Below are 15,077 nucleotides of genomic sequence, written 5' to 3'. Positions count from 1 at the left end.
CGAAAATCAGACTTGCTAATAAAAATTGCTGCTGCCTACAAATGGATGGCCAAATAATACGATTTTCACCCAGCAGCAATTGCCAAATCTATAATTTGCAAGAGCCGGACAATATCGAACACTTCTTAACCAAGTGTCCCTTGTTTACTGCGCTACGTAATCACTATCTGGCCAGATTTTTGGAACCAAACATCCCGCTAGCGAACCTTCTATCTACGACCGACTTCAAAACAATACTTGCCATTGTGAATTTCACGGAAAAAAGTGCCCAACTGAGAGAGTAGGCCCTAAACTAATGAAATACCTAAAAATTGTTCCCGCTAAATCTAAGTTCAAGTCTGAATTTGAATTCTAATTAAGTTTTAAGTCAACTTCTATACACCAAATACAAATGGAAAATATATATTTTCGTATTATAAAGTTCTTCATATACACCGAATATTTGTTGCTAGTTTTATATTTATTCGATACTATTATTGTGATATTAATATTTTGATACCTTTATTGTTTTTATTCAATATTATTACTATTTAATCTGTGAAAGTATATTAACCCCTTGCTAAAAATATGTTATGTAACAATTTAAAGCAATAATGGACATAAAATTAATTCATCACACTTTAATATGTTGTGACAGATATAAAATTTATTTTTCGTGGTAATTTAATTTTAACTTAATTTTTTTCTGCCATTAAATAGTAAAACGGCGTGCCATAGTGTACTATCATGAAATAGTTATTTATGCTACATATGGGATAAGTAGCAAATAATCGGACAGTCGTGTTGTTCCGTCAGGCGAGTTGCGACAACCACACGAGTCTTCATATAAATGTCTCATAAACCTTACAGCGAATGTCGTAATCACGACTGTCGTATTCGCTACTTATCCCACACGTAGAATACAATATTTTTTACAAAAACTGATCTGGAAGTCGAATTTGAGAGGAATATAATAATTTTGAAACTTAAATTACTATAGCGGTATCAGATGGCGTTTGAGTAGTTACACAAACGATAAAACTTAAATTACTATAGCGGCATCAAATGGCGTTTGAGTAGTTTCTAGTAAAGTGAAAAAGATAGAGTGAGTTTAATACAGACTGTACTCGTGTGGTTATATTTCTATAGTAGTATAGTTTAGGTGGAATCTGTGCAGTTATCTGATACTTAACCGAACATGTGCGTTTATGAAACACACATAGTCAAGTATGCGATTATTGTGTATTTTGGAGATGACATATAGCGATCGAAAAGTCAACTTCCAGAGCAGGTGTTGTAAAAAGAATATTATGATGATCATGCTTATACCTCATCTCCGTCAAGTTGACACTAACACAACGGAAAAGCGAAAAACTAACTATACCATAATTTTAGGCTCATTTCAGGCTAATTGAATGCCACAATGCCGAATTTCATGCTCTTCAAAAAAACCGTAATAAAACGGTTGTGGTGCTAAGTTAACATTAAAGAATACCTCACTATTCTGGCACATTTTATTATGTGCGGTTCGTTCGTATGCAAAATGCTTTAGTCAAGTTTTGGTTATACTTGCCACACATATTTGAAAACGTGTATCGTTTAAAACCAATCATGACTGACGATAATATCAGAATAGTATAACGGTAGGTATAATGTTTAAGCACGAATGCTTCAGTCAAGTTACAATAAGTCGAACCGGAAACTTGTACGCAATTTAAACTTCAGGAGAAATAGCTTTGTCCTCAAAGTTAACCCTCGGAGAACACACAAAATCTGACAGATCCTGTCCTCAAGTTCCGACTGAAACCCTATTTTGGCTGAATGTTTTTAAACTATTACCCAAAATATAAAAAATCACATAATTATATTTTATACGAAATTTCCTTTTTTTTATAGGAAGTTTTGTAATCTGAAATTTGTTTTGTCGAAGTTTCAATATTTCTAGCGAGTCATTTCAAATACGGGGTTTCATCCTAGAATGTTTGAAGAATATCTGAAATTTTTTTTCGAGTCAATCGGATAAGTATTTTTGAAATAGTCGACCGTACAAAAAGGCACAAAAATTCTACTCCGAGGGCTGAGGGCGCGTGATTATAGAGTTACATTTTTCGTTACTGGAACTGGACGAGTAACTGAAATTTGTTCGAATTCCGGCAGGACATTACGTTTTCTTGCGTCATTGTTCAACAATCATCGCACTGGTTAACAGTGACTTGGTTGCTTTTGATATTTGATTGGTCTTAATAAGATTTGATCTCGACGACCCTGGGAGTAAGCGTAGTTTTTCGAAATTGGCTATTGTTATTTATTTTATTGACATTTTCATATACATGACTCGGCAAAGCATTAATATTTGAATGAAAAGTTGGATTTCTATTTTATATCTACAATTTATCGAAAAAAATATTATCGATGGCTGTAGTTATACTGAATTTATTCAGACAAAAGTGAAAAAAATATAGAAACTAAAATACTTTTTTGAATTCTTTTCTTCTCTTAGTTTTAGTTTTCTCTATATTTTCGTTAATAATATTTTTGGGAACTATGCCTTTGTAGCGTCCTGCAGCAGTAATCTGCCATCATGTGACTATCTCTCCGACCCTGATATCTTTCCTCCATCACTCGCAAAACCTGGTGAAAGTGTTAAGATCTGACTTCCGTTTTTGATTGGAAAACCTCCCGAAACCAACCCCCTCTCGTTCAATACCAAATTAACATGAAAAATAGAGCCTATAATTATGATGTTATTAGTGAATTCTACGTCATCAAACGCCAAAATTCACGAAAAATATGGAAATAACGAATTTATTTTTAATTGTTGTTTTTGAGCTGTGTTATTACTTGACATGATTGGACTCTTTTAAACCCTCAATGTATCCACATGCGCAAAAGTACGGACAAGACAGCTAATCTGTCGAAAATTGTGATATAGACGGTTAATTATTGTATGTCTGGTCTGGCAGTGCATTAAGTATGAAAGCTAAATCTTCACATTCAGAAAAAAAGGCTGTTCTGTGTAGGATAGGATTTCATGTGGGCATGGAACTTATTGCCTGATATGAAAATCAGGTAATGCATCATAACGTAAAATGTCACATGATTATGCGAGTAAATGACTTTTTATTTTATAATAAACTTACACAGGCCAACGCGAATATTGACTTGGATATGAGGGTATGAAATTTCGATAGATTTATCGACAGTTGGATGAAAAAAATGTATGTGCCCTAGAAAAGTTTGCTTTTCTATCCAGGAGAATGGTTGAAGTGTATTTTAGAAAATCCATAGTTAAAATTTTTATTTATTGATAACTCGAAACAAATATATTTATACGTAACTTTTATCAACTTTTACTATCATATCAAATTACAAAATAGTGGAAAAAAGTTTGAAAGTGAACCCTATTACTTTTTCTTTCATGTTCATAGTACGTTTTTTACTAAACCCCAAATGTAGTCACCCATCATATTTTCGTTGTATTGGCCCTGATAACGTTGTTCGAAGTTCATAATATCTTGATGAAAACGTTCTCCTTGTTCTTCTGAGCACGCCTCCATGTTGTTTTCAAATTTATCTAAATGAGCATGCAGCATATGTACTTTTAGAGATATTCTGCAACCCATGGTTATGAAGTTTTTTAACATATTTTCAACTAGAACTTGGTAATTTTCATCTTTGTTCTTCCCTAAAAATTCAGAGACTACTGCTTTAAAACTATTCCAACCTTTCTTTTTTGGCGGTATTTTTAAATATACCAGAACTATTTAATATTTCTACGATAACTCAAAAGAATGTATTATTATCAAAACTACTATAAAAGAAAACTTTATATTGAATATGGGTACTTTTCCTTTATTTTGGAGCATAATGAAAAGAAAAATCAAAAATAAATTTTAGGAAATGGACGAAAAATTTTTATGTAGAGTTGTGTTATGCATAATGCACTAGTCGAACAAGTGATCATTTAATCCATTTGCTCAGTCGCCATAGAATCACGGAGCGCTGCGATGACGACGCCCCGACGAGAACGTGGCGTCAGAGCTGCCGCCCTAGTCGCCCGTCACATTGGGAAGAACCCCCGTAATTTAATAATATTTATTGTCATATTTGCAGTGTAAGTACGTAAGTTTGTCGTAAATGAATAGTTGAATCCGTTTATTTTTTTGTTTTATAAAGGTGGTTTATTTTCACGGTTTATCAAGATACATTTTTAAGTAATAAACAACCTTATCTAACTTAATCCGTAATACTTGTGCTTTGGTTTGTCATCTAGTGATGCGTCTTACCAAATATCTTTTTTTATAAATGTAGATTTATTTTCTCTTATTAATTGTACTTTTTTCGTGTTCAGTAATCGATACTTCCTTTGGTAGTTAAAAGCTATGGTAAAAAAAGAAATAAAAAAACCATCGTCACTGTTACTTGCCTCGGCAGGCTTTGTATGGGGAGGGGGCTATGGAGGGGAATAGGATGGGAAGGTTGGAAATGGGTGTTGGGTGTTATATATCTACTATTTACAATACGTACATATTATATATATATATACATATGGAGAAGTGGTGCTAGCGTACCAACGGTTGTGTTCGATTTTTAATCGCGATATCCGAGTCGTGCCCTGTTGGCGACTCTTTGTTGCTGTTGCTGATTCAATTTCTTCAATCTTGCTCTTCTTAACTCGTCCATGTGCTTGACCTCCCACTGAAGCCACCAGTAATTTGCACATAGTCTATCAAGACTATCGCAGTCTCTCTTTGGTAGAGCCGTGGAATATGTCCAATTGTCTCTTGGAACGTTATCAGGGTCAATATATACTGCTATTCGAGCGCAATGCCTCTGAATGTGACATATCATCGGTAAGTTGTTCTCGTCCTCGATGCAACCCATTCTGTCAAGGTTCGTGAAGAGTTCTGGAGGGGAGTAATTACTCCGCGCCATCTTTAGTGCTGTTGGCTCGTCGTTTATCCTTAATTCGTTGAGTAGATCGTTGTTTGTTTGATACACCGTGCTGTAATAGTTTCGTGTCAGTATGAGACAAAAAGTGTTAAATCTCGGTATGTTGGCTGGATCGTATATTTCTTTGTTATATATCCGTCTTGTATAGTCAGACTCAGCTATGCGGTATCTCCCCAGGCGTGCTTTCAGGCACGATCTTTCACATTTACGATAGTGCTCCATAATTGACGGTCCAACGTTCCACCAGATTGGAGCCGCGTATGAGAGGATGGGACGAACCAACAGCTGGTAACAGATAATTTTTGCTTTTGGTTCCAAGTTTCTGTTGTAGAAAATTTTGTGATTTGCTTTAAGTGCCTTTTTAGCTTTTGTCAGCTGGGCTGCGTGATGTTTGTTCATCCTGAACAAGTGGTCGAAGTGTACGCCGAGGTATTTAACTGTTGTGCTGCTCGAAGAGGAAGAACACTTTCTATATTCACACATACTATCACAGCACAAGAAAACAAATTTGAACTTACTGGTGATGAGAGGAATTAACGACATCAGAGTCAGGGCGGCTAGGTGGTCTAGTGGAGTAAGGCTCCGGTAAAGCATCGCTAGATACCAGGTTCGATTCCTGGCTCCGTCGTTAATTTTTCGAATTTACCAGTTTTTCAAAATTATACGTTTCAACAATTTAACTGTTGTTTTGTTGGGGATCTCTGTTGCTTCTCCGGTGTCTTTATCTTCTATTGTTATTTGAAATGTTTTTATACAGGGTACTATTTTCGGAAAAATCTCATTCAGCGTTTTTCTGAACAACATTGTTTCACTTTTGTTCGGATTGATCTTAAGGTTCCATTCTTCGTAATAAGAGTATATTTGGTTTACGATATTGTTGAGTTTTTCTCGAATTACTGTGATCTTGCTGTCTGTAACGTACACCACCATGTCATCGGCGTATGCTCCGGAATGGGTGTTGTTTCTTGTGTTTAGATTGAATAGGTTAAGTATTTCACTATTGTAGATGTTGAAGAGAACTGGAGATGTGACCGTTTCTTGTTGCATGCCTTCTCGTATCGTAAAGACCAGTGTTGCTGAGTTGACTCCGTCCCAGGTGACAAATGACTTGCCATGTACCATGTCGGAGATTAGTAGTATGAGTGAATGTGGGAAGTCGAGTCTGCCCAGTATGTATATTAACCCGTTTAGCCCTACGGAATCGAAAGCCTATTCAAGATCGATGAGTGTAGCCCCAACCATCTCGCCATTCAACAGGTATCTGTTGATGTCTGAGGAATATTTGTTTATAGCGTGGACTATTGAGTGTCTGGCTCTGAATTCAAACTGGTTGTCCGGTATAATTTTGTTCGTGTCTGTGTGTTCCGTAAGTTGCATTTTTATTAATTTTTCGAAAATTTTGCTTATATTTATGGTGAGGCTAATCGGCCTATAGCTTGCAGGGTCAGCTGTGTCTTTGTTCTTCTTTTTTATTGGGATAACCTTGGCTCTCTTCCACCTCGTTGGATAATATGAATGGTTAAAATAGTTGTTGAAAATAATTGTGTAGTCTTTAACTATGTTGGGTGGAAGATGCTTTAGCGCTATCATTGCAATGTTGTCCAGGTCGCTTGAGGTTTTGTTCTTTGCCTTTTTGAGTAACAGTACTACTTCTGACTGTCGATGTAGGAATTTTGGCATATCTTGGTCCCGGACACGGTAATGAGCTGGATTGTTGACTGAAAATTCTGTCTGTGTGATGTAATGTGCTCTGTTGTGTTGGAGTATTGTCTCGATTTCTTCTGCCACTGTGTCCGCTTGTCGCTTGGTTTCGGTTCCTTGGTTTGAGTATCTTGGTGTGTTGATTGACTCAAAATATTTGGCAATTGTGTTGAGCTTTGTTATCGGTTACGTGAAGATGTAATTATCGCCTTTTCCTATAAGTTCCGAATTATTTAATACCCCCTCTGTGAGTAACGCGTTGTTGTTCTTGTCTATTGCGAGAGTATCGATTCTTGGTGGTTCTTTGTATCTCATGAATCTGTTGATTCTTGGAAAGAACTTCGCCGAATCTCTGTAATTGATGCTAAAAAGCTTTGGCCTGCCAATACCATATTTCTGATTTTCTGAATTGTTTGATTAGCTGTTTGTTGATAGCTTTTATTTGTATTTTGATGTTCCTGCTTGACTGTGTGTAGAAATTGTTGGATTTGAATATCTCTGCAATTAGGACGGATTGTACGGATTGTGATTTTTTAAATCTGTTACTCACGTACTTCATGCAACCTTTATTGGTGTCCGGTCTGATTTTTGGCACAACTGAGTTAATGGCTTCTAATATAGTTTCTTCCAGTTTTATTATTGGCGAATCGATCTCAGCGATTGTTAGATTTCTATCCCGCGGTAGCAGAGCGTCGTAAGTGTCCTGTAGGTGCTGCGCGAAATTTCTCCAGTTTCTCCTCTTGAAGTTGAATCTGATGCTCGGCTCTGAGGGCGGGGGGGGGGGGGGGGGACCAAACCAAGGAATAGCTCGTCGCAGTCGATAGCAAAGCTTATGGCGTTGTGATCGCTGTCATATGGGAGCGAGGTAAGTTTGTTATTTTTCAGATCTTTCAGCACGATTCGAGTGTCAGCAAGGCGGTGGTCGAGATATGACCCCGCACTCGGGTACGTAGGCCTGTCTGCGTTGTAGATGGAGGTTCTATGCATGATTCCGTTGTCTTCTTTCCATTGGGTAAGCAGTATACGTCTCTCATTCGATCTGTGGTCTCCCCAGCTCGTGTGTCTCGCGTTTAGGTCTCCTGCCATAATGAAGACCATCTTATTTCCACCTAGCTTGTGGCCTTGGTAAATTTTGTCAAGTTCTGTAATAAAAGATCTTTTATTGCTGCAGGCAGCGTATATACTAAATATATATAACGTGTTATTTGAATTAACTTTTATTTTTATGGCAGTGTACTCTATAATTTTGTTGACTGAGGAATTTGGATGAGAGATATATGAATAGCTGATTCTGTTGTTAATCAAGATTGCTGTTTCGCCTCCATTTCTTACATTTGGTCTGTCCGTCCGGATGAACGAATAGTTCTGAAAACCGAGTTTATGCTTGCTGTTGAGTTTGGTTTCTGAAATCAGCGCTATGTCCATATGGTTGGTGTTTACAAAAACCTTGAGATCCAGTCTCCGTTTATTCGCCGCTAGCGAGTTGACATTTATCGCACAAAATTCGATTTAGTAGTTAGGGGCCCCGCTATGGGTCTGCGCTTCGTTCTATTGTAGAGTGTCCGTAGCTATCTCTAATAGTTAAATTGTACTAATAGAAATTCAGTCTTTCTAGAGTTATCCGTTATTTTTTTGTCCAATTCTGAGAGGTGTGTTCCGAGCATCTGCATCATGCTATCTCTGAATTTATTCATCATGCTCTCGATTTGCGAGAGGTTGTTGTTGTTGTCGTTGCTGCTGGGTTTATTTTTAAAATTACGGTTTCTATCATTTCTGACGATGTGTTTTGACTGACAGCTGGATTTTGTCTCTGGCGTTCGTCGTTGACATTTTGCTCGGTATCACCTCTCTGTCTCGGTACCGATGGAAAGTTTGTTGTATAATTACCTGTTAAGGCTGCGTATGGTATATCTGGGTTGATGTACCGGTCTATTTTGTTAATTTTTTCGTTCCGTAAGGCTTTTCTCATCTCGTTTGCCCGTCGTTTCAAGTCTTGCGCCGTTGCTAAGTACGGGCAACCCTGATACGAGGCTGGGTGACCAAAGTTGCCGTAGTTTATGCATTTCACTCGTTCCTTTGGTCCTGTCTGATCGACCTCGCACACGCCCCCGTTTCTTACATGACCATGATCTTTTCCACATTTCACACACCTGAACTGCAGTTGGCAGTTTTTGCTGGCGTGTCCTATCCGTTGACATCTTTTACACTGAAATATAGTTTTTTTTTTGTATCCTCTCCCACCTCACTAGTTGGTGAAGGATAAATTTAAGCCTTATTAGGGCCACGGCCTTGCCGTCCGGGGTCAGCTGTACTATAAAATGAAATTTGCTTTTATCCATTTTATCGAAGCTGAGTTTGGTAACTTCTACCACTTCGAGGTTAGGGAGGTTTTTCTAACGATATACTCTTTAACCTCGTTTTCGTCATAATCGGCTCTTATCCCTTTCAACACTAGGGATTTCGTTTTTTCCTCTTTCGGTGTAAACGTGTAGTACTGAAGGGCATTGGCTACCGGTAATTTTTTCATCGCATGAAAAACTTCAGTTCGTTGTGGCATCACCCCAAGGTATTCTGTGTCCGTCTGTTTGACCCAGAAGTCTTCCTCCGCGATAGTTGCTTCCGTGAAAATCTCAATTACGTTTCACACTTTGGCGTTATATACGTGTATCGGTGGCGGCTTTACCTTTGCTTCGGAGGCTCTTGCCTAGTTTTCGCCGCTTTCGATTGGTGCTCGCTTCTTTGGTGCATTTGAGCCGCCTTGTTGTTTTGCTGGTGATTGCTCGGTGTCTCCATCTGTGTACTCCATGCTGTCCGAGAGCGTTTCGTATTGATTCTTGCTGGGGATGGCTGCATCACCCTCCGTCGTCTTTCAGCTGCTCGTGTGCTTCAGAAATGCGAAGCCAGATGTCTCTGGTGGTGCATTTTCTTTGATGGCGGTCCCGTCTATCGATTCTGTCAATGTAGATCTGGATCTCGCTTTTGTGAGGTTAGGAACTGCTCTCCGTTTATCATTTTGAAAAAAACATCCGGTAGTTATTGGTTCCGGTAATCCTGTCAAACGCTTTTACTTTTTTCCTGAGCGCTGCTTGAGACAGGCTCTCAAGTGAATTATCGTCCTAGCGTCTCTTGTTCATTGTCTTTGTTGCGAACTGAGAGTCGGGGTTTCGCGTCCCCCGTATAGCTGCTTTTGACTGCTTTTGTTATCTTACTACTTATTATATTCCCGCGGGAATAAATATATAGGAGACAATCATAAAGAGCGGAGATTACACTTTTTCACATACATACGACGTTAAGACGCAAAATTTTGCGTTTTTTATCGACTTGATTTCGTCCAGTGAAACAACGCGATGCGCACTGATAGTTGAATCCGTTTGCAATTGTACACGATTCACTGTAATTAGGATGCGTGTCGATACGTTAACTGGTCACTGCTTGTTCCATAGCGTTACCGGAAAAAAGGCCTTACGGTTGTGTACATTTATATTTTTTGACCAACGCACTGTTAGGGACCATCCATAAATTGCGTCACACGCTGAGGGGGGGAGGGGGGGGTCAACGAAATGTGACATTGTGTGACAAGGGGCAGGTGGGTTAAAAGCTTTATGACGTCACATGCCAAAATCTAAAATATTAAAACGCGAAATTTGTATATATGTGAATTTCTGTAAAAAAATAAAAAATCGCGTTTTTTTTAAGACCATAAAAAGGTTTGTAAAGTTATTTAAAAAAGAATGGTTGCGACGAAAAATCTGAAAAAATGGTGTGCTTTTTTTAGGTTGTAGAATCGTATGAAAAATAATGAAGTTAATTGGCGGGGGTCAGGGAAAATGTCCTCTCAGTTGGCATGGAATACCTCATATATATTATATATATTGTTACAAAGGGTGAAATCACCCGTTTTGCCCCCTTTTTAATGATCTAGTAGTCATCATAGATAAAAGACGTTTATAAACCTCTTATGTCTTTCAAAAGAATAAGGTTGCTGCGTCAACCAACATTATTGTAAAAACAGTCTTGTTTCAGACTTAAAACGAGAAACACATATCTTGCAATTAAAGCTTTTTCACAACATTTATTTACGCCTTTGATTTTGGCTTGATAATCAAACTCACGAATCCATATTTATTTCCGTAACGTCTGAGAACGTTACACTGGTGTCAGAAGTGGGATCTTGAGTTTCTTTTCAATTGAGTCAATTCGGTGCGTGAAATAAACTATGAGCAACAGTCGTATGGCACGTTCTCGTCGTCAGGAAAGTGGCGGAAAAGAACAGTCCATCACGGAAAATCCGCGGGTTCCCGAGACAATTTGTTCACCTTCAGTGGACTCTTTACCTGTCCCTACGATGGTCTCGGTCTCACAGATCGATCTACTAAAGATTATGAGCCAACAACAAGAAGCCGCTGTTCGACAACAACAACAACTTGTCCAGTTGCTTCAAGAGCAATAAGAACAGCGGAGACGAGAAGGAGAGGCTCGAAAACGTTCGGAAACCTGTCTTCATGACCTGCTCCGGACGACTGTGGCGGCCCTTCAATCCGTCCATCAAATGAGTGGCTCTGGAGAACCGGCCGTTACTCCTCGAGGTTCCAGAGTCGTTAGTCCACTTCCTTCTCCTGTTTCCTCTCCCGCTGTTCTGGAGGTCCAACATCCAGGACGATCCCAGGATGTTCGTGACTCAAGGTCTGTGCCTTTTATTAGAGGGGTAGATGAATCCCCAATTTGTAGAGCAAGAGTAGATAATGAGGTTGGTTTTTCTGAGCCTCTGTCTCAGGTTCAGCCTCGATAATCTCATTTAAGTCAATTAAATAATTCGAGATTTCCTGGGGTTGCTTCTCAGATTAACGAGAAACCCATTTGTCCTTTAAAACCGCCAATTTTCGATGGAAAAATTTCATGGGCAGAGTATGAGCGTCAATTTAGCACAATAGCAAAACATAATCAGTGGGACTCCGCCATGAGGTCCCACAGCCTTGCCTCTTGTCTTCGGACGCCGGCTTTAAATGTTTCATCAGCATTGTCTGAGGAAGAAATTTCCGATTATGAAAAACTTAGCTCCGCGCTTAAATTAAGATACGGAAATGACCATCTGACAAAATTATATACAGCTCAATTACAGACCAGAAGACAAAGACGAGACGAAGACCTCGCGTCACTTAGCCAAGATATTCAACGGCTTTCTCGTGTAGCTTTGCCAGACCACGAGCCGTCTCGTAACTTATTAGCGACCCAAGCTTTTCTAAACGCAATTAGTGATCCGGAAATCAAAATGGCCGTTGGGACATCGGGTCTCACTTCTCTGCGAGAGGCAACGGCCAAAGCCCTTGAGGTGGAGGCTATGCGTAAGCAATATTTTGGGTCAAACAAACTTCGCCAAATTGAGATGTCCAAAAACACCTCAGAAAGACGGGATTTTGAGCACTCGAAAAAGACAAAGCCTCAAAATTACAGAAATAAAAATAATAACAAGTATTATAATCGTGAAAATCGTGGTTCTCTTCAGAATCAGAGTAACAAACACGAAATTAGAGGCGCAGTTACGACAGATCAAACTGTAGTAACTTGTTTATTTTGTAATAAAATTGGACATGATGCCAATCATTGCTTTTTTTTATGTAAAAGGAATAGTAGAGAAATGATACAAAACTCGCATTCAGATTTCTATAATTGGCGTAGAAGAGATATAGAGATTAATGTTATTCTTGGATATGAAGGTCACACCTCAAAACACTTTTTTATAGTGTTTACGTTTCGGCCCTGATGGGGGCCCTCCTCAGAACAATTTATTTAAACATCTGTCACGAACAAAAATAAAATAATGTACAACTAGGTTTTAACAAAATTAAACATAGTGGTATAGATAATATGCAAGGATGTTTAAGCAAGTATAAAAGAGAGGAATTACCTAGTATGGGATGACACTTCCAATTACATCGAACGCGTGTTGGTAATTAATGAATAAATAAAAACAATAAAAACAATAAAAAAAAAAAAAAAAAAATAAAAAACAAAAACCGAAACACACTGCGTTCGCGACACGTAGTTCTCAAAAATTCATATTTGTTGTTAATTTTGATAAAATAAAATAAAACACACAGCCGTTATAGGTTGAATCCAGAGCACGAAATCGATGGCATGTGTCGTCAGTGCAGTATAATTATCCTCGTGTTCATGAATATTGCGTTTATGCTCGGTTATCCTATGCCATCGATTTCGACCACTCCTTTAATTATTCTCAAGCCAGCATTATTGACGTTGAACCGTTGTATTACAATAGGCTACCGTTAGAAATGTGCAATATTGTTGCACATCCCAATTCTGTCAACCGAAAACAAGACATAGAACATCTGAGTAATATTTACAACTCTGTGATACGACCATTGTAATTATCCATTACCGACTGAGCTTGCTCTCGATTTTACCTCCTTAACAAAATTTTGGTTTCCTTTTAACCCGTTGACTCTGCGTTTGCTCTGATAACTATCGATATCGACCTCCCCCCACTACACACTGGACGTTCCACTTGTGCAAATGTGCTCTGGATTCAACCTATAACGGCTGTGTGTTTTATTTTATTTTATCAAAATTAACAACAAATATGAATTTTTGAGAACTACGTGTCGCGAACGCAGTGTGTTTCGGTTTTTGTTTTTTATTTTTTTTTTATTTTTTTTATTGTTTTTATTGTTTCTATTTATTCATTAATTACCAACACGCATTCGATGTAATTGGAAGTGTCATCCCATACTAGGTAATTCCTCTCTTTTATACTTGCTTAAACATCCTTGCATATTATCTATACCAGTATGTTTAATTTTGTTAAAACCTAGTTGTACATTATTTCATTTTTGTTCGTGACAGATGTTTAAATAAATTGTTCTGAGGAGGGCCCCCGTCAGGGCCGAAACGTAAATACTATAAAAAAGTGTTTTGAGTTGTGACCTTCATATCCAAGAATAACAATAATCAACAAATCATCAAGGTCAAGATAAATCGTCTTCAAGAGATATAGAGGTTAGGGAAGAAAATCTTCAATCCTCAATCTAACTCTTCGTCTGAGGCTGGTTTGAGGAACTAGTTTCAGACGTTTTTATATAAAATCATCATTGGAGTTAACCTCTTTCTTTGAAATATTTTGGTTATGCGTGACGGGCATTCCCAACCTGTTTTATTGCCTGTCAGGGAAATGAAGACGTCGATGATGAGCTTTTGTTTCTGTCGAAATCTGTTTCTTTCTTTGTTTCTTTCTAGAAACTTCTTCTTTGGAATCGAGTTTTGTGTCGGATAGGCTTTGGTTTCTTTTGAAATGTGAGTAGAGTCACGATTATTTTTCAAGGTCGATGAGCGACTGCTTGATTTTCACATTTTATTAACCTCAAGTGTGAGTTTTTGTAAGCACTTTTCAGATTATTTGCCAAACAGCTTTTACCTTCCGACCTTTCTGATTCCTAAGGACGACTGTGGCCTTCGTTCTAAAGAATGACCCGAAATAAATCGGATAAGATCGTTTCTTTTCTTTTAAATAAATATTCAATTTATTTTGTTCGTGTATTTTCCCAAATTCACTTAGTGAATTTGAATTGTTATACCACTACTCATATTTGTCCTCCCAAACTCCAGGGTATGCTGTTTCTGAAGAAGTCTTGGATCAGTCACCCATCTATTTTCCTGTTTCCTGTGTGAATTTTCAAAAGCGAATCCGCCTTTATCCTGTTTGGTCCCGGAATTTTCGGTTCCCGCCTCGATGTTTTCACCCGAACCTGTTTCGTTCGGACAATCCTTCGTTAAGAGGATTAGATTTCTTTTTGACATTGATCTGGACCGTTGCTGATGTCTTCAAATTCATGAAGATACATAACACTAAACAACACTTACCTTTATAAAACAAGGCACATAAATTTTTGAAATTATTCAACGCTCAAGTATCTGCTCAAGGTTTTCTGTGGTTTACCTTGAGACTGTGGGCAAATGCCAGATGGTAAAAAAGGGAGTCTTTAAATTTTTAGAGCCACAGCTCCAACTCACCTTTGAGTACTGACTGCTAGATCACTTTTATAATTGTTTTATCTTTCCCGAGTCGGGACGACTCTTTTCCTCGGGGGGGAGTAGTGTTACAAAGGGTGAAATCACCCGTTTTGCCCCCTTTTTAATGATCTAGTAGTCATCATAGATAAAAGACGTTTATAAACCTCTTATGTCTTTCAAAAGAATAAGGTTGCTGCGTCAACCAATATTATTGTAAAAATAGTCTTGTTTCAGACTTAAAACGAGAAACACATATCTTGCAATTAAAGCTTTTTCACGACATTTATTTACGCCTTTGATTTTGGCTTGATAATCAAACTCACAAATCTATATTTATTTCCGTAACGTCCAAGAACGTTACAATATATATATGTCGGAGAGAGAAGAATGGTCGGGTTTTTCCCTGAGAGTGGAAA

At 38.1% G+C, this 15,077-nt stretch overlaps 1 long non-coding RNA gene across 1 annotated transcript in view; it reads left to right on the top strand.

Annotated features, from left to right (window-relative positions):
- LOC124308985 (uncharacterized) overlaps positions 1-15,077 on the top strand; it is a 372,645-nt gene that overhangs the window by 202,287 nt on the left and 155,281 nt on the right. Inside the window, exon 2 of the long non-coding RNA XR_006909155.1 lies at positions 10,038-10,042. This is a non-coding gene — a long non-coding RNA (uncharacterized LOC124308985). The remainder of the gene's footprint in view (positions 1-10,037; positions 10,043-15,077) is intronic.

This window comes from Neodiprion virginianus, chromosome 7 (assembly GCF_021901495.1).
Source record: "Neodiprion virginianus isolate iyNeoVirg1 chromosome 7, iyNeoVirg1.1, whole genome shotgun sequence".
In the NCBI taxonomy this organism is placed as follows: Eukaryota; Metazoa; Arthropoda; class Insecta; order Hymenoptera; family Diprionidae; genus Neodiprion; species Neodiprion virginianus.
The sequence above is the reverse complement of the archived record's forward strand: the minus strand, read 5'-3'. Positions and strand labels throughout refer to the sequence as shown.